The sequence below is a fragment of the Balaenoptera physalus genome, assembly GCF_965194825.1.
Source record: "Balaenoptera physalus genome assembly, chromosome: 3".
NCBI classification, from domain to species: Eukaryota; Metazoa; Chordata; class Mammalia; order Artiodactyla; family Balaenopteridae; genus Balaenoptera; species Balaenoptera physalus.
In genome coordinates, this window is record NC_138890.1 from 93,350,690 (window position 1) to 93,375,434 (window position 24,745).

General features: G+C 37.1%; 1 protein-coding gene, 1 long non-coding RNA gene and 1 pseudogene across 5 annotated transcripts in view; 2 read left to right on the forward strand and 1 right to left on the reverse strand.

Annotated features, from left to right (window-relative positions):
* The window catches only part of LOC309658989 (uncharacterized protein), a 703,210-nt gene that overhangs the window by 346,489 nt on the left and 331,976 nt on the right, over nucleotides 1-24,745 (reverse strand). The gene's annotated exons all lie outside the window — the stretch shown is intronic.
* LOC309658988 (dematin pseudogene) lies at nucleotides 5,090-5,706 on the forward strand (annotated as a pseudogene). The gene has a single exon. The product of its transcript is annotated as a dematin pseudogene (transcript).
* On the forward strand, nucleotides 5,771-8,363 carry LOC309659049. The gene is made up of 2 exons (XR_014262544.1): nucleotides 5,771-7,536; nucleotides 7,569-8,363. It is a non-coding gene; the product is annotated as an uncharacterized lncRNA (long non-coding RNA).

Consider the following 24,745-nt stretch of genomic DNA (forward strand, 5'->3'; position numbering starts at 1 on the left):
ACGTATTGATAACATCTCCAGTCAATAACGTTTGGGTAACAAAAGATATACTAATATGTTTCCAGTCAATAATGTGTTAATAAAGGAAATTAAAGATGATTCAAAGAAATGGAAAGGTAACCCATACTCTTGGATTGGAAGACTTAATATTGTTAAAATGGCCATACTTCCCAAAGGAATATACAGATTTAATGTGACCCCTATCAAATTACCCATGACATTTTTCACAGAACTAGAATAAATAATACTAACATTTATATGGAACCATAAAAGACCCAGAACTGCCAAAGCAATTCTGAGGAAAAAGAACAAAGCAGGAGGCCTAACCCGTCCAGACTTCAGACAATACTACAAAGCTACAGTAATCAAAGCAGTGTGGTATTGGCACAAAAAACAGATATATGGATCAATGGAACAGAATAGAGAGCCCAGAAATAAACCAACATACCTATGGTCAATTAATCTTCGACAAAGGAGGCAATATAAAATGGGAAAAAGACAGTCTCTTCAGCAAGTGGTGCTGGAAAAGTTGGACAGCTGCATGTAAATCAATGAAGTTAAAACACACCCTCACACCATGTACAAAGGTAAATTCAAAATGGCTTAAAGAATTAAATATAAGACACCATAAAACTCCTAGAAGAGAACATAGGCAACACATTCTCTGATATAAATCGTATCAATGTTTTCTTAGGTCAGTCTCCCAAGGCAACAGAAATAAAAACAAAAATCAACAAATGGGACCTAATCAAACTTACAAGCTTTTGTATAGCAAAGGAAGCCAGAAACAAAATGATAAGACAACCTATGGAACAGGAGAAAATATTTGCATATGATGTGACCAACAAGGGTTTAATTTCCAAAGTATACAAACAGCTTATACAACTCAACAACAACAACAAAAAACCCAATCAAAAAATGTGCAGAGGACCTAAATAGACATTTCTCCAAAGAAGACATACAGATGACCAATAGGTACATGAAAAGGTGCTCAACATCACTAATTATTAGAGAAATGCAAATCAAAACTACAGTGAGGTACCACCTTACACAAGTCAGAATAGCCATCATTAAAAAGTCTACGAATAACAAATGCTGGAGAGGGTATGGAGAAAGGGAACCCTCCTATGCTACTGGTGGGAATGTAAGTTGGTGCAGCCATTATGGAAAACAGCATGGAGATTCCTCAGAAAACTAAAAATAAAATTACCATATGATCCAGCAATTATCTGGGCAAAACCGTAATTCAAAAATATACATGCACCCCTATGTTCATAGCAGCACTATTCACAATGGCCAAGACATGGAAACAACCTAAATGTTCATTGACAAATGAATGATAAAGAAGATGTGTACATATATACAATGGAATACTACTCAGCCATAAAAAAGAACAAAATAATGCCATTTGCAGCAATATGGATGCAACTAGAGATTATCATACTAAGTGAAGCAAGTCAGAAAGAGAAAGACAAATACCATATGATATCACTTATATGTGGAATCTAAAATATGACACATATGAACCTATCTATGAAGCAGAAACAGACTCACAGACATTGAGAACAGACTTGCAGTTGCCAAGGGGGAGGGGTGGTGAGGGAGGGATGGATTGGGAGTTTGTGGTTAGTAGATGCAAGCTATTACATATAGAATGGATGGACAACAAGGTGCTACTGTATAGCACAGGGAACTGCATTCAGTGTACTGGGATAAACCATAATGGAAAAGAATAAACAAGAATGTGTGTGTGTATATATATATGTATAACTGAGTCACTTTGCTGTACAGAAGAAATTAAACACAACATTGTAAATAAACTATACTTCAATAAAAATAAATAAATAAAAGGATTCAAATTCCAATGCAAAAAAAAACAAAAACAAAAATAACATTTTCCCCATGTGCTTCCCTGAATACTTAGGAAATCCTGTCCAGAATTGACTGACGTAAGAGAAATCTGACGCTCTCTTCTATATTATCCCTAAAAGCTGATGAGTCCAAAAACCACAATTTGGTTTCTTTTATTTCTAAACAACTTACTAATACCCATAACTTATTTCTTTTTTAATATAAATACATTGGCCAAATCTTTTAATGGACTGTAGCTAGAAAAAGAGACCGTAGCTGCTTACTGGTAAGATTTACACCTATAGTTTAAAATTCATTGTGGGTGAACACTGGGACCTAATAAACACCTCCATATACCCATTAAACAGAAATTTTAGCAGGGGTCTAGTACAGGTTCTTGAAGGAGCCATTAACAGTAGTACCCTCAGGTCTCACATTAATGGTAAGTAAAATAATTCCCGGGTGAGAAATGATGCTATTAAAACTAGGTCGGGGGGCTTCCCTGGTGGCGCAGTGGTTGAGAATCTGCCTGCCAATGCAGGGGACACGGGTTCGAGCCCTGGTCTGGGAAGATGCCACATGCCGTGGAGCAACTAGGCCCGTGAGCCACAATTACTGAGCCTGTGCATCTGGAGCCTGTGCTCCACAACAAGAGAGGCCGCGATAGTGAGAGGCCCGTGCACCACGATGAAGAGTGGCCCCCACTTGCCACAACTAGAGAAAGCCCTCGCACAGAAACAAAGACCCAACACAGCCATAAATAAATAAATAAATAATAATATTAAAAAAAAAAAACTAGGTTGGGAAAATGGAGGCACAAGTAATTGGTTAGCCATTTCCTTCTTCTCCTTTTTTTTTCGTAACATCTTAATTATAAGGTCTTCTTTTTTCCTACCCAATGTCTTGGTGTTAAGGACTTTCAAATTGTATTAAAACTCGTAGCTGATTTAGGAAGAGCTAGAATTTCTATGCTTAAATTACTGATTCTAATCCAGAAGTCATATTGCAGCAGGGGAACATAACACAGTTACCTGGGAACTTTTCAAACTAAATACAGTCCCCAACACATACCTCATGCAATGGAAATCTTCCTATATCTCCCATTTGCCATTAAAACCACTACAAAGTAAGCCATTGCTTCTGATGGTAGTGGATCAAATTTCTAAGGTGTGAGAATAACTTATGTATTAACTAAGAGATTGAGATACACCTTTGCATCAACTAAGAGTTTAATTATGCAGTAATTCAATAAACATTTTTTGAGCAACTACTACCTGCCCAGCACCTAGCCTCTAGGAATACAACAGTGTGGAAAATAGACACAGTATTAAATAAGACAAGTTCAGCATGGAGAGAACTATGATAGGTATAAAACAGAGCATTATGGGGCTATGCAGAAAGAATACTAACCCAGTCTTCGTGAGTCAAGGGAAAATGTCCAGTAGAATTGGAATCTGTGTTGAAACATAAATGATGAAATGACTTAGGCAAAAAGGAAGAGAATAAAGTCCCCAAAAGAGGCAACAGTCCATATTAATGCCCAGTGGTGGGAAATTATATCATGTTTCAAGAACTAAAGAAATCCAGAATGACCACAGTATAGAATTAAAGTGGAAGAAAGGGAAAGGAGATTGAGCAGTACAGAGATAAAAGATGAGGCTAGAGAAGTAAAGAGGGGTCAGATCAAGGGTGCATTAAGCCATGTAAACATGTTTGAATTCTACCAAGAGAACACAGAAGAACAGATGAATATTTTAAGCAGGAGAGAGACCTAAGTTTTTCCTTGAGAAAGAAAACTGACTGCAATGTGCAGAACATAAGAGGGGGGGGAGGGTCTAGAATCATGGAAATAGGTTAATATTCAAACTTGTTTTGTGTTTACTTCTGAATAAAAGTTCAACTAAGTATTAAACAATCATAACTCTCTGGCTAACCACTGATTACTCTGAATTATCTAGTTAAAACACAGTGTCTTAACGATTATACTTAATAATTGCACTGTTTATAGTCTAAGTTGTTTACTATCTGAGGTTTAACACTCAGAGAGTCGATTAAATTGGGTAACTCCTCTCTTGGATGGAAGCAGTAACCTTCAGTGGAATGCTAACTACCTCTGAGAATTATGCTTAACTCAGAATTTCTTTGCCATAGGAGTAATTGATTTTAGGCTGGGTGAACTGTTTCTTAATATATATGCCCACAGGGAGAATGTCATTTTAATAAGATGCTTCTATAAGCCACACCCTACTTAAAACAGAAGGTTTCCCCTTTGTCTTCAAAAGCAAAAACTGAAGGAACCCTGTTTGTCCTTAAGTAAACAACTGGGAGGTAATGTAATACTGAGTCGGTGGTCTGCAAAGTATCTCTTTGCCAATTCAGCTATCCATGTTTTGCTTTTGTTTTTAACTATAGCTTTCCTAGAAAATACATCTATGTTTAACCTTACTGAATACCACTAATTTGACCTAAATCTGCTTGTACTGGTCTTTCAGCTGTTCTCTTGATTTCACGATCCACTGTTTTGCTCTGCTACCACTATGACACAACTAAAATAAAAGTATCCAAATAATTGGAAATTGTGGAGGGGAGGTAATAAAATAAACAATGTCATCTCAAAGATCAAGGTAAAAGATGGAGTCTTTAAAAAATATAAAATCATTGATTCATCTAAGCAGTCAAATTCTGATGCTGAGTCACAGACTTGACCCAATGGAGTATAAGCACTAAGGATTGCTCAAGACTATCAACTGAATTGTGGGGAAAACTGCTTATAAATCTATTTCTATTCATGTTTATAAAACCGTCCTTTAAAAATTTTAATTTTAGTGTATGTTTGCTAACTCAGAAAATTATATTAATATCATATATTATGTTAAATTTATTTATAAATACATAAGTGTTCATCTATTTGGGACTAAACTGCCTATATAATACTGTTAATGTTATATAATCAAATTTACCATTCATTGTTCTTACTATGTGGCATCTACTTTACAAAACCCCACAGACAGTCTATTTTAGGGGAATTTACATTCAATTCAAAAATAGTTGCTTTAAACTTATCTAGTCGTGGCTGGTATTATGGTCCTTTAAAGCTAACTTCCAGAAACTTTAATCTCTCTCAAACTGCTGATGATAACCTGGCTTACTTTATATGGTACAAAAATAAACATTTTGTGCATTTATTTTAATGGAAGCTGGAAATATAGAGCTAGCACACAAACTAGCACACAAATCAATGGACAATCACATGCTGGGCACAAGGACTTGGCTGCCATCCCCCTGGACAAGGCCATCTTGGACATCGGGCGGCCTAACCTCACAATCTACAAGCCCCACTTTACCTTCCCTCATGGAACACGTGGAACTGCCCAGAAGCCAGGAGCTCACTGTCACTCAAATCTACACCCCCCTACCATCTCCATCACCCTGGAGGTGTGGGCAGAGAGCTGGTCTCCTGGAACCATCTCTCAGATTTTAGCCCCAAGAACCAGCCTCTACCATTTCCATCATCCCAAGACCACCTGCCCAGATTCCAACACCTACAAGAAGTTACTCATCTACAAACAGAGAGAGTTCATGGGAGGCAGTCCTCAGAGCAAGCCTTTCATTGAGGAACTCATCACTGAGTCACCCAAGTCCCCTGTATCCCAGCCTCCTGACTCCAACCAGATGGCCAAGATCGAAACTGACTACTGGTCTGCCTCCCATGACTCTTCATTGTGGAGACAGAATGGAGGAAGCAGAAGGCATCTCAGGGACTTCCCTAGTGGCGCAGTGGTTAAGAATCCGCCTGCCAATGCAGGGGACGCGGGTTCTATCCCTGGTCCGGGAAGATCCCACATGCCGTGGAGCAACTAAGCCTGTGCGCCACAATTACTGATACTGCACTCTAGAGCCTGTGAGCCACAACTACTGAAGCCCACGTGCCTAGAGCCTGTGCTCCACAAGAGAAGCCACTGCAAAGAGAAGCACGCACACCACAACGAAGAGTAGCGCCCACACACCCCAACTAGAGAAAGTCTGTGCAGCAACAAAGACCCAATGCAGCCAAAAATAAATAAATTTTTAAAAATTAATAAATAAATAAAAAGTGTTGTTTTTTTTTTTAAAAAAAGGCATCTCACAGGGAGGCAGACGAAGAGAAGGAAGAGGAGGGCGATGGTGACTCTGGAGAAGAAATGGCACTCAAGGAAGTGTCAGAGAGAGAAACTCAGTGAGGTGATGTCCAACTTGGGAAAGATGGTCTTGAAAGAAGAGATGGAAAAGTCATTGCCTATCCAGAGAGAACCAGTCCCTACTGGACTGGACACCCTTTCATACCTCCTTACACCATGGACAGTCTAATTGTTCTCTTTCTGCCTATGGCAGGACCACCCTGAGCTTACTATACTTCTCAGACTTCAGCCCATGGGGAGTGAGAATGGAAGCCCACACCTTGCTGATCTGTCCCTATGAAATGCTGGTGGTGACCAGTAAGGGGCAAACGAAGTTGCCTCCAGGCTTGACAGGCATTTGTCAGCCAAGGACTTCTCAAGGGTATTTTCCATGTCTTCTGCAGCCCTGGGGTTGTGGGACATGGACTTCCTTCCCCACAATGAGGGAGCAGTCCTCTTTTTCTCATCCCTGGTCCTCACTGGATGGGGCAAACCCAGTCTGGACTCAAGCACACACAGGGTTAATGTTTGTGACCTCTCCCTGCCTCCATCCCCACATGAAGGTTCCCAGAAGAAATTAAAGAAAAATAAATATGGCACTTAAGAGGTAAGACCTGTCAGCTGTCTTGACCAATGGGTGGGTAGAACCCCCAGCCCTGGAAGGAGGAGGGTGAGAGTGGGAAGCAGCCAGGGAGGCAGGGAAAGCTCCAGGATCCCGTGTGTACCCAAGCACTCCTCCTCACTTCACCTTTTACAGCTCCCCCATCACCCTGACCTCCAGCCTCTTTGACTCTAGCAAAAGCAGGCTGCAGCTCAGGGAGATCTCAAACAGGGAGGCCGCCCTGCCCTCTGTCTAGTTCACCTTGTCCTCTACTTGTGACCCCCAAGCTTCAAAGACTCTTGCTCCAAACCTGTGGCTTCCCCTAAAACCTTGGCTTAGAGTGGAGATGTCACCAAAACAAAATCCTTGCCCACCATCAGCCTCCAGGCAAAGTCAGCTAGAACTCTACCTTCTAGTACCAGCCCAAATCCTGGGCAGAACCCAGGCCTTCAAACTCCCTTGGATGGAATCAAGAGGCCAGGCTACAGGAGCATTTCTGAATGTCCTGGCTACCAGGTCCTGCTCATACCCATACCTAAAGAATGTAATTTATTGGAGCATCACCCCCTCACACTGCATTTCTCACCTAACTCTCTGCCCTACCTTAATCGTACTCCCAGCTTTTCCTCTTTACAAATACATATTTGTATATAATTTTTATATATAGATGTAAATAGGTATAGATATATCTATCTCTGGGTCTGGGTTTTATTGCCCAGAGCCTGGGCACGATGCATGTGATAATGCTGGGGAGGGGGGACTCTACTTGGAATTAAAGGTTCCATTGGGTCCCCCCCCAAAAAAAGATACATGTATATAAATATCATTATGTGAACATTCTATTATTGCCAGTATTTAAGTGAAAGTAAAATAAGACACATTGAGAAAGGGTGGATTTGAAATGTGTGTGTGTGTGTGTGTGTGTGTGTGTGTGTGCGCGTGGGTGTGTGTGTGTAAAGAGAGAGAGACAGAGACAGAGATAGGGAATCCAAGTATAAGTGATACACAGAAAAGGCAAAAATATGAAGGTAGTTTTTTTCCTGCCTTCAGACTTTAACTGAAACATCAACTTGTCCTAAGTCTTGAGCCTGCTGGCCTTTGGACTGGAACTATATATTCTCAGCTCTCCTGGGTCTCCAGCTTGCCGAATCACACTGCAGATCTTGGGACTCGCTAGCCTCCATAATCGTGAGCCCATTCCTCAATTCTTTATAATAAACATCTTTCTAGAAAGATAGATAAACAAAAATGTCAGAAACAGATGTTGTATTGTGTCATTATGCATGAATGCACATGCGAGCGTGCACACACACACACACACACACACATTCTGTTTCTCTACAGTACCCCAAATGAGACACTGTTATATAAGAGGTCTGAGGACAATATCTCCATTCTAACATGAGGACCAAGAGATCAGTTCATGCTTCATGTTATCCAGTGATGGAAACAACATAAAAAGAATAGTTATCTCCCAGCATAACGATGCATTTGATAACACCTGCACATTTTTATAAAATGCTTACCTGAAAAAAAATATTATTATTAAGGTTAGCCAAAAGTTAAGTGAGTCTCATTAATAATTGTATTTTTAATTTTCTCCTCACCAAATGATTTATTTTCATGTGCTTCTAATCGTGAGAGTGCACTTTGTAAAGCTATAGAGTGTAGCCCTGAAGAGATGGCCCATTTACCATTGTGCAGTAATATAAAATCAATGGCAGCTAGTCATACAGGTGTTTTCAATTTCCATCGTACATGGTATACAGCCCTTGGCTCAGTGGATAATCCAACTGTAAACAGTGACTCATTGTTAACAACTCTGGGAAATAGGATTAACAATTTCTAATTTCAAAGTAAACCTATTTCATTTTTGTCCTGCAAATAAAAACAATGTGTTCAGAGATTTAGCTTTTTAGATTTCAGAGCTTCCCAGAAACAAAAATGTTGGAAACAAATTTTTTACTGTACCGATGCCATTATTGGAAACCACTGAGTATATGTTCTTAATAGCTTTTTAACAGTTTGGTACCAAAATGATGATGATGATGACGATGATGATGATGATGACGACGACAACGACAACGACGATAGTAATAATAATAAAAATAAATTGAAGTTCAATCAGATGAAACTTAAAATTTGAATTGAAAGAAATTTAATTGAATCTCTGAAAACTAAAAATCTTGTAAGTATCTACTACTCAATGTAATCAGGAGAAAAATAAAAAGCTTACTTAATATTAGAAAGCTTTGTTTCCAAGATGAAAGTTTTAGGTGAAATTTTAGGAATCCGGTGTGCCTTAGAACACAGTTAAATGGAATCAATAATCTTGTAATTTTTGTGACTTGTTTATTATACCACTCTAAAACCTATTTTCCTCTACCTTATCTTTGAATTCCTTTAGTAGAATATTGCCTCAATTGAAATCTATTCCTCTACACTGAGTTATAGACTCTTCTCAACTCCCTATTCCAAAGAATAGAGGATGGTGGCTTTATTTTGCTTTTAGAATACAAAAGTGTCACTGTGTAAGGCCATAGGGTCTCTGTCAATAACACTCATGCCTGGCTTTTAAAAAATGTTCATGCTTGAACCCTACACTCAGGGATTTCTCTAATTGGTTTGAAACTGCTAATCTGTGTTTCTTAAACTCTCCAGATATTTACATATTATACAGCTATAGTGGGAAACACTAACCTGGATTAACCAAGGAAGGGTTACTCCAAAAGGAAGCATGAGGCTTTGTAACTGGGAATTAGACCCACAATATTTATTGTCTAAATTTGTAGCAAGAAAATTGTACTGAATCCAAAGGGCGAATAAGATCAATCAAGAGATAGAATAAAGTTAGTGGACAGGAAAGTCAATATTGCAGACTGGAGGAGTTTTGTGGAACAGTTTTTATGACTTGTGATCATTAGCAGAAAGTAGGTTCAGGAGATATCTTGAATAACCCGTTCCAAGCTGAAAAAACTAAGACTAAATATCTTCCTAGCTCCTTCTGTGTGAAACTTGACTACCTGTCTAGCCAAAGAAATTATACTACCCTAACAGTGCAAGTTACAGTTTTTCCATTGAAGTCATTAATCATCGACCAACTTGTTCACATCATTCTGAGATGGGTAAATAACTCTCTAATGTGAGATTAGAGAAGGTCTGTGTCATTTATAAGTTTATGGTAGAGAGAAGTTAAAAATCAGAGCTCCATGTCCATGACTGACTAATTCTACTCACCTTTAAAATCCCACTCACCTTACAAATTTGTAAAGTATTTTTATAGATCTGTACTCTCGATGGATTTTGGAAGCCACTAGAATTCATTCATTTATCAGTCTTTTATTCTGTATTAGCTATATTTGGTAGGTACTACGCAAGGCACTCGACACTCAGAAAAAGATATAATCCTTGTCCTCAGAGATCTGACATTCTCATAGACTAGATAAAAGTTCTGCAGCTATTAAAATATATTTACAATACTGCATAATTAGTGATATGTTGGAAGATAAGACCAAGGTGCGCAGAGGACAGGCACAAAAGAATTTAACAACTGTGGTTGAGAGTGGATTCCTGAAGACCATCAAAATGCTTTTGAAAGGAGATTATATTTATAGTAATTCTTGAAGCAAAGAAGAAGAGGGTTAAGTCCCTATAATGCAAAGCCACAGAAAACTCAAAGAACATCATTATGGTATGGTCCAAACACGAGCTGCGTGTAGGGAATGACGTGGGGAAAATAGGACAAGACTAAAAGATGGCCTTTTCTTTTATACCCAAAATAGTTTGAATTCTATCTGGAAGGTAATGGAAAACAATTTGAAGATATCACACAAGAGTGTGAACAATCAGATATTTAAGAATTAAAAGAAGCTAAATGAGAGGCAGAAACATTAGCTATAAGACTATTAAAATAATAACAGGTGAAAATTATGCTGGACAGAACTAAGATAGCTAAGATAGAGTCTGTAAGTGCAGAAAGAACAGAATTCATTGAAGAGGTATTTAGGAATTGACAGGATTTAGTGAACAGTAGGAAAGAGGAGGGCTGGAACAATATAGAATGACTCCCAATTTTTAGCTTATGAAACCAAGTCAAACTGAAGTGCCACTTATTAATGGGATAAAATGAAACAACTGATTTAGGACACAGAAAGCTGAGGTGCCACTGGGCAGCCAACAGGAGCTGTCTTAGAACTGTTGGAGATATGCCATGATGCCTGCAAGTGAGTTGTGCTTCAAATCAGGATTGTGGAGTTATCAATTTAAACTATTTCTTTGTTATAGCCATAGGTCTTCTCAGAAACACAGTTCCCAGTTTCTCCTTTCTGATACAGGGGAGACCATAGAAGCAGCTGATGTCAATATTGAGGTGACAGAAAATCTGGCAGAATTCACACATTTGTCACCCAATATGTTTTTAAGATAGTAGGGCTTTGGATAAAACCATGAAAAACACTGAAACATGGAGTATGGTGGAGGATATAGGTACAAAAAGGAGGCTAAGAAAGCTCAGAAAAATAGAAGGAAAACAAAGAAGCCAAGAAAGGAAAGCATTTCAATGAGAAGAAAAATTAAATAGTCAATCCTACTATCTAATACCACTCAGAAATTAATTATATGAGAACCATAAATAACTCATTCAATTTTGCAATTCGAAGTTTTGGGCAACTTTGGCAAAAGTAGTTTTGTTGATTTCCAGGCGTGGTGTTCTAATTACAGTAAGCTACATATAAGAGGCATGCATATGAAGTAGAGATATTCTTTCTCTACTTCTTTGGTTGTTACTGGACAGAACGATATGATGTAATGCCTGCAATAATATACGAGACTGAGTTCTGGATTTATTAACTGTTTGGTTGCAGAGATGAAAGTTTGCTGAAAGGAGTCAGTATAGTAAGAAACATTCAAGTTATGAGATTCAATCATGAGACTTGGTGAAGTGCCTAAGGAAATGGGGATGATGTGGGACCCATGGCAAAGTAGGAAGGATATTTTTTAAGAAAAAAATGACTGCTTCTTATGAGAAGAGAGGAAAAAAGGCTGGAGTATATACAGATATTTTGCAGGTGAAAGGCTGAGAAACTAGAAGAATCCTCCTAGTCTAATCTACTCTGTTTTCACCATTAATTCCAAGGCACAGTCTACTTCTGGGAGTCAAAGAATAGGAGTAGCTTAGGGAATTTGAGAAGGGTTGTGGGAGCTTAGAATAATAATGCATGGAAGAGAGACTGATGAAAAGCTTAAAAGATTTCCAGGAAGATTTAAGTACCCAATTGAAGCTAGAAGCTGTAAATCTGCTTTCTCCAATACCCCCATAGTTATGTGATTTCCTGTACCAGTGCTCAGTTGCCTGGACATAGTAAACAGATAATCCAGGTTGACAACTGTGCCTCAAAGTGCAGCTAGAGAGAAAGACGTGGAGACAAAGCTGTTGAAGTTATCGGAGGAAGAAGGACTAAGAGAAAGTTTCAAGATTAAATGAAGAGGAAAATGAAATCAGGATGGAGAAATAGAAAGCTGAAGAATCAAGGAACTAAAAGTTATCTTAAATTTAATGCACGGATATAATGAAGAAAAGGGATTGAAAGTTGGACAGGTATATTCAGTAAGTAGACTGTTGTAACTTACTGTTGCATAATACAGCAATTATTTTGTTTTGTACCTTCATCTTCTACTACATCTACTACCATGCCTGGCACTCAGTAAATGTTTGTCAAATTAAACTTATTCTGAGAAAAATAGAAAAAAAAACATAAAAAAAAAATTGAGATAAACCATACTGTGTTCTATGTTGTAAAATACTTTCCTCATATAGACAGAACATAAAGGTCCTATATCCAAGTTAGTAAACTACTCAAAAGCAGTAGCAAGCACTAAGCCTTCAATTTCAAGTTAAAACTCGGAGGATGTGACTCAAATACCCTGACCTTAGATTAGTAAGTTCTAATTTTAAAACTAGATGAGTCATCCTGTTTATAGGATATTTTAAGTAAAGACTGCATCCCATGGAGAAGAGAACCTCTATTAGAGCCTAAAACTAACACAGAGCAAATACAGCAAATTATACACAATTTTTGTTGTTGGCTTTTTTCCACAGAAAAGTAAATCAGTTACCGGAATTTGACTTCACTCTGCTGAAGAAACTGATCCTAGGGATATATATATTGACAATCACTTGTAAGAATTTCTACTATTCTCATTTTAGAGGAAAAAAGTCCTTAGATATCGCTAACCCAAGCGCTTCATTATACAGCACAAAGAGCAAGTCCTGTAAAGGTTATGTGTTTTCAACAGCATATGGAGGGTAAGCAGCTGCCCCGTAACCAGGATCAAACTCTTCCACTATAGTGAAAACCACTGGAATAGTAAAGACTCTCCCTAGCTCATCTATGTAAGTATGTATATCAGGGAAACTGAGTAAAAGGGCTGATTTCAAAAAAAGGGATTTCTTTCCGTCTACCCTTTACAAAAGTACTGTGGGCTACAAATCCTTCTCGTACATTCTTTGTGTGTGTGGCAAATGAGCAACAGAAAAGTTCAAATAGGCCATAATACACACACACGTGTATGCACACATATACAAACAGATACAGAGACAGCGAGACAAAACAGAGAAGAGTGACAAAGAGAGGAAGAAGATATGATGATAATGTATCACTCAGAAATGGAAGTTTCTCTCCTTGGATAATTACAGACAGGCCATATTCACCTACTTTTTTTTAAAAATCCCTTATGTGTTTTACTAAAATGGTAATTAGCTGTATTTTCCATTTTGGTTGAGACATATTGTATATTAGTTGCAGTGTAGTTCTGGTCTCAAGAGGGAAATAGATAATCAGGAGAATATGTTTCAATGTCTCCTCTCTGTAAAGATTTACTGAGTTGTCTCTAATATACACTGCATTAAAATTAGAGGAAAGTAGACATCGATATTGTCAAGTTAAAAAAAAAAAAAAAAACTCTCTCCTTTCATTTTCATTCTACTAAAATAAATCAGGTCCATATCTTTTAATATTTTATTAGAATTGTTCATTTCTGAAGGTCAAGAGCAAAAAGACTTTTCAAAGTTTAAAAGAGATTCAAAACCGGTGGCTGCTAATTGATAGTCTCCAGACACCAACAGAAGGCTGGGCTCGCAGCTTAAAAGCCATATTAATTTCCTTGCTGAAGCTGCTGCTGTTACTTACCAATGTAACTTAACTTCGGTATATCCTATATTAGAGTTATTTGTTTGCAAACAACAGAAACCTACTCTAGACAACTTAAATAAAAAGAAATTTATTAGAAGGATATCAGGGTGTTACTAAATGCATGGAGTTCTAATCCTGGAAAAACCAGGATTAGAAACAAAGTAAGAACCCACTGGAATTGCTCTGCTGAAAGGGAAAAACTGCTGAAATAATTGAGCTCTAGCTATTTCTTCCAGCCTGTTTCATTCCACTGGAGATTTAAAATTCTAGAAGAGAGAATCTATTTGGATAAATTTAGGTTTCACACGTACCCCTTGATTGTACCTGAGTAGTGAGATGCGGGGACCCCTTCAGCTTCAGCAAGTCAGAAAGACTACATACAACAGAAGAGAGATCAGTTTTCATGAGAAAATCAGGGTATTGATAAGAAATAGAAATTGATGCTGGGCAGTCAAAATATAAAAACTGCCCACCTCAAGCCAACGTTCTTAGTGTTGATTTTGAAGTTAACAAAAAATAATTATTACTATTATTGTTGTTGTAGTTGTTATTGTTACTATTATAATTCTAAGTGCTACATTTCACAAATATGCCTGTTAACATATAAGAAAATGTCCCAGTATCTAGACAGCATAGGATACACTGAAAATCTGGGACAAGTGCCCCCCTCAAGTGATAGTGTTTATGAATATCTTTGTTTACCAGCAGCAGTCTGAGTGCCTGTGGGACCAACAGTCTGTTTATTTTTTCTAGAGTCACAAACTAAGCTTTATTTTTATAGTCACCGTAAGTATAAAGTGGAGAGAGCCATTCGGTCTTGCCCCAAGGAAGAGAAAAGGAATCACCTCAGAAATTATTTAATTCATGCTTCAAACTAGGATATATACCCTGAAAATCATTTCTGACTGCATGAACACATGAGAGAAATTTGCATCAGATAGTTCTGATCTGACAATCATAAACACTAAACCCTAATAACACGTAATGCTGCAGAAGTTTCACATATCTGCATTCATAAAGCACTATCTGTTCGGAGCAAAAATAAGCCACCAAAAGAAGATTCAAATGGCTTCAATTTAATGTGATGACTAATAAAACAATGCTTAACACTAAGTAAAACTCTAACTTCTGTATCAGTGGTTCCAACAACTTCTATATTTCCTGAATTAATAATTACCTAAATGCAAAGAAATCTTATATGAGCATTTTCTTTTATGTGTATTGTGTGTTGTTTAAGAAATATATTCTTATACAGTGAAAAATCAATGAACAAGTTTAAATAATTCCAAAAAATTTTTAGTCATTTTATGTATGAACTGAGATGATATTTTAATACAATATCTAAAGCATGTTACATAGTTATGAGACATACGTCTTAGAAGGTAATTGAGAAGCATTTTAGTCCAAACTTTATTTCATGAGATTATCAATGCTCTAATAATGCATATTGCATAATTAAGACAACTCAACACAGTAAACAGGATTGGGTCTGGACAATATCTAGCACGCTCCTGAATATCAGAAATATATGGCTCAAAAAAATGATATGAAAGCTAATACACTGTCTACCTTTGACATTTAACTTCTTCGGGGCCAGAAAAAAAAAATTTGTCACCTTGAACATTAACTCTTGCCCTTATTTTCCATAGTCTCTAATTTTCAAACCTTTAATGGAAAACGTACTGCTGTATATTGGGTCTCAAATACCTTACTGACAGTCCTCTTCTTCCTTCCTCAGTATTACCAGAGGTCTTCATGGAGAGCAAACAAGTGGCTCAGCACTAGAATATATCAAATGGTTTCCCAAAGAAATTATGGCAACATATTCTCACAAACTGGCGTTGCTGTATGAGAGGTTTTCATAAAGCATTATCTTAAAATAGATAAATTTATATAGAGCAAATCATGTTTATATTCTATTTTCTTGACAAAACACACCCCCTCCACACACACACACAGAATCAGACTTTCAGGATTAGAAGAAAGTGAGCAGATAAAATAGAATGTTGTTTCCTAAATACAGAAAGATTATTTTATGTAGGGGAATATTAATTTTTAATGCACATATTATTTATGTATCAAAAAAGTATTACTGGAACATCAACTGCCTTATTTCCCAGATATGTGCATTACAAAGAAGTTAAAGGTTTATTGTTGTTTGGTTTGGTTTGGTTTGGTTTGAATTTTGGTTTTGGTTTTGGTTTTGGTTTGTTTTGTTTTTTCAAAAGCCTATTTTAGAATGCTAATAATTTTTGAATATAGGTGAAGGTAACATATGTATTCATTATACTACTCCTGGAATATTTCTATGTATGAGAAAACTTATAGCATTAGTTACTTCATGCCTCTACGCATTTTGCATGCATTGTCCTTCCCTACCTGCTCCACCCATCTAATTCTAATCAGCTTCAAGCTCAAACATCACTTCCTCAGCCAGGTGACCTGTCCACACAAAGCCAGGCACTCTCCCAACTGTAATTGCACTATATATGGTACCCAGACAATGATATTTGTTGTATTCTTCTATACTTGTTGTCAAGGCCAAATCTTCCACTTTTCAAGGGTACCAACTGCAAATATGCATTAAAATAACATGGAGAAAATTATTTTAAGGTGCTGATGTAATCCCCTGCCAAGACTTACTGAGGGAAAAGAATCTGTATTTTTTAAAAGTCCTTGAGCCCAGTGTTCATCTATAGTTAAGAGTAACTGCACTAAACTGGAAACTCCTCAATGTCAAAGAGCTTTTCTTACTTATTTGCTTACAACTTGTGGTTGATTCAAACACATGGTGGACACAGAGCAATGTTTAGGGAAGCATATAATGTACTCATAAATATCAATCAATGATGATGATGAAGACAGAAATATATAGAGAAGTACAGGTTGAGCTGGAAGATCAGTCAGGATTCAATCAGCAATGCATGGAGGCCTGTATTCACCTGATCTTCACATAAGGCTTGGCTGAAGAGACAAGAATAATGGGAGGATCATCAGTTCTAGCAGCACAGACTGCTTCCTGTATTCAGGCATAAATCTATATTAACAAAGAGGAAATACTTCCTGCAGAGGGGATCACAGCATCTAGTTAAGTCATTCCTATTAGAGCAAAAGCTTCTAATGCTCCAACGTAACTGTAAACTTTCTATTAATAAAGAACTCGGTTGCATTTAAATATTTTCAGGTGCTTGTGAGAATATTTTCATGAGATTTTTTAAACTGAACTAATTTTATTACATGTCATTTTATTATTATTATTAAGTCCCATATCCCTTTCCTCTGTAAAACCATATAATTCTGTCTCCTTTAAAGTAGTTTCTTCAACCATAAACAAGACGAAAAGACAACCCTCAGAATGGGAGAAAATACTTGCAAATGAAGCAACTGACAAAGGATTAATCTCCAAAATATACAAGCAGCTCATGCAGCTCAATATCAAAAAAAAAAATAACCCAATACAAAAATGGGGAGAAGACCTAAATAGACATTTCTCCAAAGATATACAGATTGCCAACAAACACATGAAAGGATGCTCAATATCACTAATCATTAGAGAAATGCAAATCAAAACTACAATGAGGTATCACCTCATACCAGTCAGAATGGCCATCATCAAAAAATCTACAAACAATAAATGCTGGAGAGGGTGTGGAGACAAGGGAACTCTCTTGCACTGTTGGTGGGAATGTAAGTTGATACAGCCACTATGGAGAACAGTATGGAGGTTCCTTAAAAAAAAAAAAATAGAACTACCATACAACTCAGCAATCCCACTACTGGGCATATACCCTGAGAAAACCATAATTCAAAAAGAGTCATGTACCACAATGTTCATTGCAGCTCTATTTACAATAGCCAGGACATGGAAGCAACCTAAGGGTCCATCGACAGATGAATGGATAAAGAAGATATGGCACATATATAGAATGGAATATTACTCAGCTATAAAAAGATATGAAATTGAGTTATTTGTAGTGAGGTGGATGGACCTAGAGTCTTACAGAGTGAAGTAAGTCAGAAAGAGAAAGACAAATACCATATGCTAACACATATATATGGAATCTAAAAAAATAAAAAATAAAAAATAAAATGGTTCTGAAAAGCCTTGGGCAGGACAGGAATAAAGACACAGACACAGAGAATGGACTTGAGGACACGGGGAGCGGGAGGGGTAAGCTGGGACGAAGTGAGAGTGGCATGGACATATATACACTACCAAATGTAAAACAGATAGCTAGTGGGAAGCAGCCGCATAGCACAGGGACATCAGCTCGGTGCTTTGTGACCACCTAGAGGGGTGGGATAGGGAGGGTGGGAGGGAGATGCAAGAGGGAGGGGATATGGGGATATACGTATACGTATAGCTGATTCACTTTGTTATACAGCAGAAACTAACACAACATTGTAAAGCAATTATACTCCAATAAAGATGTTAAAAAAAATAAAATAGTTTCTTCAAACCAAGCATTCTGAATACTATAAAGAAATGGTTTACTCCACAGAATTCAGAGAAATATATCAGGTATGCGGGAAGCCTTTGGTTTACTGAGTAATGAGTCACTATCTGAACTAAAATATAAGAAAAGTGTCCCTGCACCCAGGACAGCCCATTCATGATGAATGAAGCGTGATTGAGTGCCTCAGCATCACTGCCTCCTGAGGACATTCTCCCTTCCTTTCATCTACCATTATTCATACATAAAACTACTCCTTCTCTCCTAACATTCCCTTGCTTTTATGAGTAAGAAATTGTACGATTTCACCAGGTAAGAGAAACTCAAGTGTTCAGAGTCTATTTCAATATATAATACTAATAACATATTAAATTGGTATTAAAAAGTTAGCACTATAAAGTCATGGACATTGTTGTCATCACGTCTGTATCCCCAACTTCTGGAACAATGTCTGGTCTAGAACAATAGGCACATGACAAATATTTGTTAAATAAATCAATGAATTAATAATATTAGATCTACTCTTCTTTAGAATAAACAAATAGAGTGAGGTAAAGCAAATGTAGGTTAGTCTTCCTGTGTTATAAAACACATATTTTTTCACTCAAAAACTTAGACTTCAGAGAATCCAGAGTAGCATATCTCTGCAAGCTCAAAAGTTGCAGTCAACCACAGTGGTAAGACTATCAGTTGACACTCTTCCTATCTCACTAAATCCTGAGTTAGAGTGCCCTTGAACAATATTCCAGAGTGAAAGAGGATGCAGAAGCATGTGAAGTTTCTATCCAGTAAGCCATGAACAGTTTTGGAAATAAGGAAAATCACAAGACCACCCAGAAATGGAAATAGTACATTTTAGTAGGTAGAAGAAAATGCATTCTCTTCTACTATTGATACATTTATAAAATGTGGGATTCGGTTTCCTACCAACAAAGACCCAGACAACTGAAAATTTATCTCCCAACTTAATCATAGTTTAGAAAAAAATCTCATGTCTGATATTGTAGAATCTCTAATCTGGTGCCTTTTAAAAAATTTTGTTGGGTACAAGATTATTAACAGAGAAATACACCTAGACTAACATGTCATACAGAGGTCTCTCTGCTTTTAATGTTGCTATTAATAGCCAGGGAAATTCAGAGCCTCTTACTTATTCTCTCATTGTTTGCACCTGATGTCAACTTAGAATGATTTGCTTAAACTACGTAATTCAGTAGGCACCTCAAGAAGTAATATGGAATGTATAAACCTGGCCTGCCCAATTTCAAGTGAAATACAAGACAGAAATGCATATTAATGTAAAATGACTATAAATGAAAAGCTATTTCATTTTCTAAGGTAGTGTAAAAGCCAAACCTGTTTGAAACCATAACTCATCTGTCATAATCTCTTAGATATACCATTGACCTTCCTTAGAAGCTTCTGTCACATAGAAGTGAATAGATCAGGAGGAGCAACATTAAATCATATGGCATTACTGAGAGCCGGGTATTTGAAAGTAATTTAGCCCACTTGAGCAAGTCCTTAACCACAAGTCCCACTTTCCTAGATACCGATTCCTTGTGCTGCACATGTACATACACTGACATAAAATGCATTCACTGTGTAGACTCTACAATGAGATTCATTGTGTATTCCATGCCAGTGCTTACAGATTTTTTTCAATCAATATTGAACTTGATGATCCAGTGTTTTCAAGAAACAACTGAAAGATTTTGTGTTGTAATTCCTGAAGCCACATTGTCTGATTAACTTAAGAATGTATATTTTCTCTTGGTATTTTATATTTATTATTAATAAATAGCAGTAGCTAACATGATTGCTTGGCTGCCTACCTCCCTAAAATGAATTATTCTATTAAAATTGTGACTTTCAATGTTAAGCCTGAGGTAGGAAATGGGCTTGAATCTAAAATCATGTTATTCACCAATGTAGGGACTGGTGCTAGGGATTTTTAAAAAAAGCTTTTTGAAATAAGGGTTAAAGAACAATCTGCCTTTGGAACTTATGGGACTTTTAAACTGGAAGGAAATAAACGATGTTTCTTAGGCTCCACTTGCAATTTGTTACTGGACTTCCAGTGCAAAGCTGGTGTTGTTTCTATGCACAATAATTACTTTATCATTACCTCCCCCCAAAGGTATGAGAAGATAAAATTGTTTCTTTAAAAGCTTTTTAACTCTGTCAGAATTTCTTATGATTGTGGATGGAATGAAGGGTAAGATGTGGAGTATAGAGACCCCTGCTCAGAGCTTCAAACAATTATTAGGAACTGTACTACAAGTTCTTGTCTTGTGGATCCATGTTCCACCCACAAGACTTTCTCTTAATGAGTATCTGCTGATCTCTAAGAGTTTTTAAGAGATAAGGAGAACTCTGGAGAAATAAAAAAAAAGAAAAAAAGAGAGAGATAAGCAGAAGAAAACAGTTCATCTTACAGTTGAGGAATAATTGATTCTGTAAAGGTAAGCTTTCTCTATCCACAAGAAAACATTTTAATAATCATTTCTACTATCTAATGCAAAGACTGAGAGTATGAAGTGCTTGGTTCTATTTAAAACTCAACTGATAATTTTCTGGGTGACTTACTCTGTACCTCAATTTTTTACTTATAAAATGTGCAAGTTAAATAATTAAAAACTAAAAATGAATACCTGGCATACAGTAAGTGCTGAGTTTCTACCAAAAAAAAAACATACATTAAAGCATGATTTCAAATTATTTGTGTAATTACTAAATGAATGATCAACATATATTTTTTATGTGTACAGGGCACTGTGATACATGAATAGTATGAATAGTATTTTTTAAAAGAATGCATAGTCCCTGACTTCACAAGTGTTACAATTTATATGGTAAAGCCAAGTTTTCAATGGTTTCATTCATGTTTCCAGAGTCATTTACAGATTGACCACAAACAATTTTCTAACAGCCTTATAGCCATCCCTCACACCAGGTGAACAGAAGCCTGCCACAAGAGGCCGGGTCACTTTTAAGGAATCTCAGCCTAACTTGACATAGTTTCTTGAGAAAAATAATACTAGGCAGATAGTTTCCTAATCACATCCCTAACCCTCAAGCTCTTTTAAGATCTTACATAGAAATAGGTTTCAGTTAACTCAAAGTTATAAGAAAACAATTACTCTGTCATTTAAAATCTGGAAATATTTCTTCTGGTAACAAAAATCAGTCAATTTAGTATCCCCACCTCATGTTCCTGTCCTGAGCCTCCTAAGACCGCCGTAGTGCACCTTGTTGCCCGGGATGAAAATAACACACTAGTGATCCCTGGCCCCCACCAGTTCCTCAGACACATGCCCTGCTTTTATGAGCATCATCACTTCTCACACATCTGAGAACTCCTCTCATATTTACTCTAAAGAAGAAAAAAAATTAAGCCATCCCCAAAACAACTACTGCAGAGAGTTGGCACTAAACTCTACCTTATAGGACTCATTCACAAAATTTGGCTCTGTCTCTGACTGGTGGGCAGATGTTTGACTTCCCTATGATTACAAATGATGGCAAATTAGAGGCCAGCTACACAGCAAAAGAGAAAAAAAAAAAAAAGCAAACATTTATCTGGCATCTTAAACTCTTTCTCCTGAGAAAAACATTTAGGTGTATGTGTAGGTCATTTAAAAATGTAAAGAAGAATAATTAGAAAGAATGAAAATGGGAGGTGTTAGGAAAATACTTAGATGAGTATAACTTTTTTCAAGAGCATTTATATAAGACTGCAAAGAATGTACGATAAGTATCCTTTACTTCTGGGAACTACTTAATTATCAATCACCAAATCTTGTAAGGTTCCAGAGGTACCTAAGTAACCTAAGCCATGAGATTGAAGATGATTTGTAAGTTATGAAATAAAATATAAGAATTGTTACATCTCAATGAAGGGACTGCATTCCTGGTGAGGAAAAGATTGAAGGAGTGAAGTGCAGGGAAGGTGACTACAAAGACAAATATTTCATGTTCTCATTGATGAATAAAGGAAATTTATATCAGGAGCAACAGTAGCTGCAGAGAAGAATGATAGGGTATTTTCTTTAATCAAGAACTGAATTACAGGATGAACATCTCATTCACTCTCATTGTTTCAAAGACTACTTATATTTTGTAGACCTCCCAAAGTTCTATTGGGTTGGCCAAATAGCTCGTTTGGGTTTTTTTCTGTAAGATATTATGGAAAAACCTGAATGAACTTTTTGGCCAACCCCATATTTCTATATCAGAGACTTCACCTGAACTCGGTATCTTTATCTCTAAAGTGTAATGGACATCCCAAAGGAATACAAAAAGGCAACTCACACTAGGCCGGTCCAAACACTGACCTTATTTATTTTACTACTGGCCCATTCTTACTCATTTAGGCAGTCAATCAGTCAGTCACTCAATTATTTAACCAATATTTACTCAGTAGCCACTATGTGCTTGGCATTGTTCTAGAAGTTGGGGATACAATAGAGAAAAAACTTTCACAAATGTCTTACACAAGAAGTTTATATTCTAGTGGGTATGTACAAACTAGGAAAAAATAAAATGTAACAGATAATGATAAATTCTAAAAACAAAGAAAGCAGGAAATGGGGAGGAGTTTTAGAGAGTGGAGTCACCTCATAGAATTTGATCCTCTTCCTGTGTTTTTTATCTCAGAATGTCACCAAAACACACTCAATTGACAATCCAAAGACAACTGTTGATTTTCGATGCTGCAATTATTCTATATCCATAATGACTCTCCAATTCAATTATTTCCTTCCCACTGCTATGACATTAGGTCAACCTGACGTTATCTTCTGCCAAAATAATTACAACAGACCTCTAAAAGGTCTCCCTACTCTAGTCTTGCACAGCTTGAATCCATTTTTCATACTGTAGCCAGAGAGATCTTACTAACGCATAATCATTAGGGCTGCTTAGGTTCCCCCTGGATAAAGTCCAAATGAGCTATTTTCCTCTCTCACTCCTTCTCCATCACATCACTCTCTATTTCACATTGTACTTTCAAGCCATATACTGACCTACTGACAATCCCCTTACCTCCTCATACTTTTCTTGTTTCTACACGTGCTATTTCCTTTCTCTAGAGTACTTCTCATTCTCTCCCTTCCTCCCTCTTCTCTCCCCCCATCTTTTATTTTCAACTGGATAAATTCTACTAATTTTTCAGTTTAGACACCAACTTTTTCAGGGACTCCTGAGACTCCCTGGAACTTATTCCTAGGGCTTCCCAGAGCGTACTGTGCCTACACATATGAGAAACCTTACAACATTATATTGAAAACCCAATCACTTATATGATAGAATGATACTTTATGATATTAACTTGTATTTTCTTCTCCCTCTCTTTTATTCATACAGGTAGTTAGTGATGTAAATGTTGCTTCAGGAAGTGATGCATGAGAGTAGAAAGGAAAAACATCCCATGAATCCTCCTGCTTCCAAAGGGTGGAGAGGATTTCTAGGTGTAGGCAAAATGACTAGGTTTGCATCATGAAGGAAGACGGATATCCCTGCTATTAGAAAGAAACTGTTCTGTCATGGGGGCAGGGAGGGGGTAGAGAACAGAGATCTGTGGGTCCAAGGGCAAAGAGGACCTGGGCTTGGCTCCCAGAGCAGAGTCCAGGGGGGAGAATAACTCTGTGGTACATTACTGCAGTTTTCAAAGACAACCTTACCCCAAAAAGTAACACGTAAGAAGTAGAGTGCCAACAGACCTGAAACAGCCATGTGGAGCAGGGTGGCAGGTGACTCAGTGATATTCTGGCCACTGGGGACTGAGGACTTTGTGCCTTGGCAGCGCACGTGAGTCCAGATTTTTTGGTACAAATGAGGTGATGAGATCCGCAAAAGGACCAAGGGTCAGTGTGGAAGATGTGTCTGGCTGCCTACTCAGTATTGATCTACTCTTCACCTTATTAACAAGAACCAATTTTTTTCAGGGTGTCAATGTACCCAACAAAAAAACCCTATGATTTCCAGCCTTCCTAATAGCTCAGAGAGCCCAACAAGATGTAAGCCCAACAAGATGTAAGCCCAAGTCCTTGGAGGGACTTCTTAGAAAGCTCTTGAAATGTGCAAACCCAATTGGCATGTAGACTTTACCCTTTGCCTTTCTCAATTTCTTGCCTCTATGTTAAGTGGTGACATTGAAGACTGCCTTTGTCATTGTAACATTCCCAACAAAGTACTGCATAGTGATCATTTAATAACTATTATTCAAAGAGTTAATAAATACATAGGGGAACGTTGCTTTCTGTAAATACAAATGATAATAAAATAATAGAAGAGCATTTAGGTCACATTCCTCGAGAGTAAGGACCTATGTATTATCCATATTTGACACATTAGTTACACAGAGCCTGATGTCATTTTTTAAAATAATTACCTCTAAAGCATCAAAAAATAATAAATGACATTTTTAAAAAAACTACTCTGAATCACCTTTTATTCTAACAGTATGAGGACTTTCCTTTAGCCCTCAGG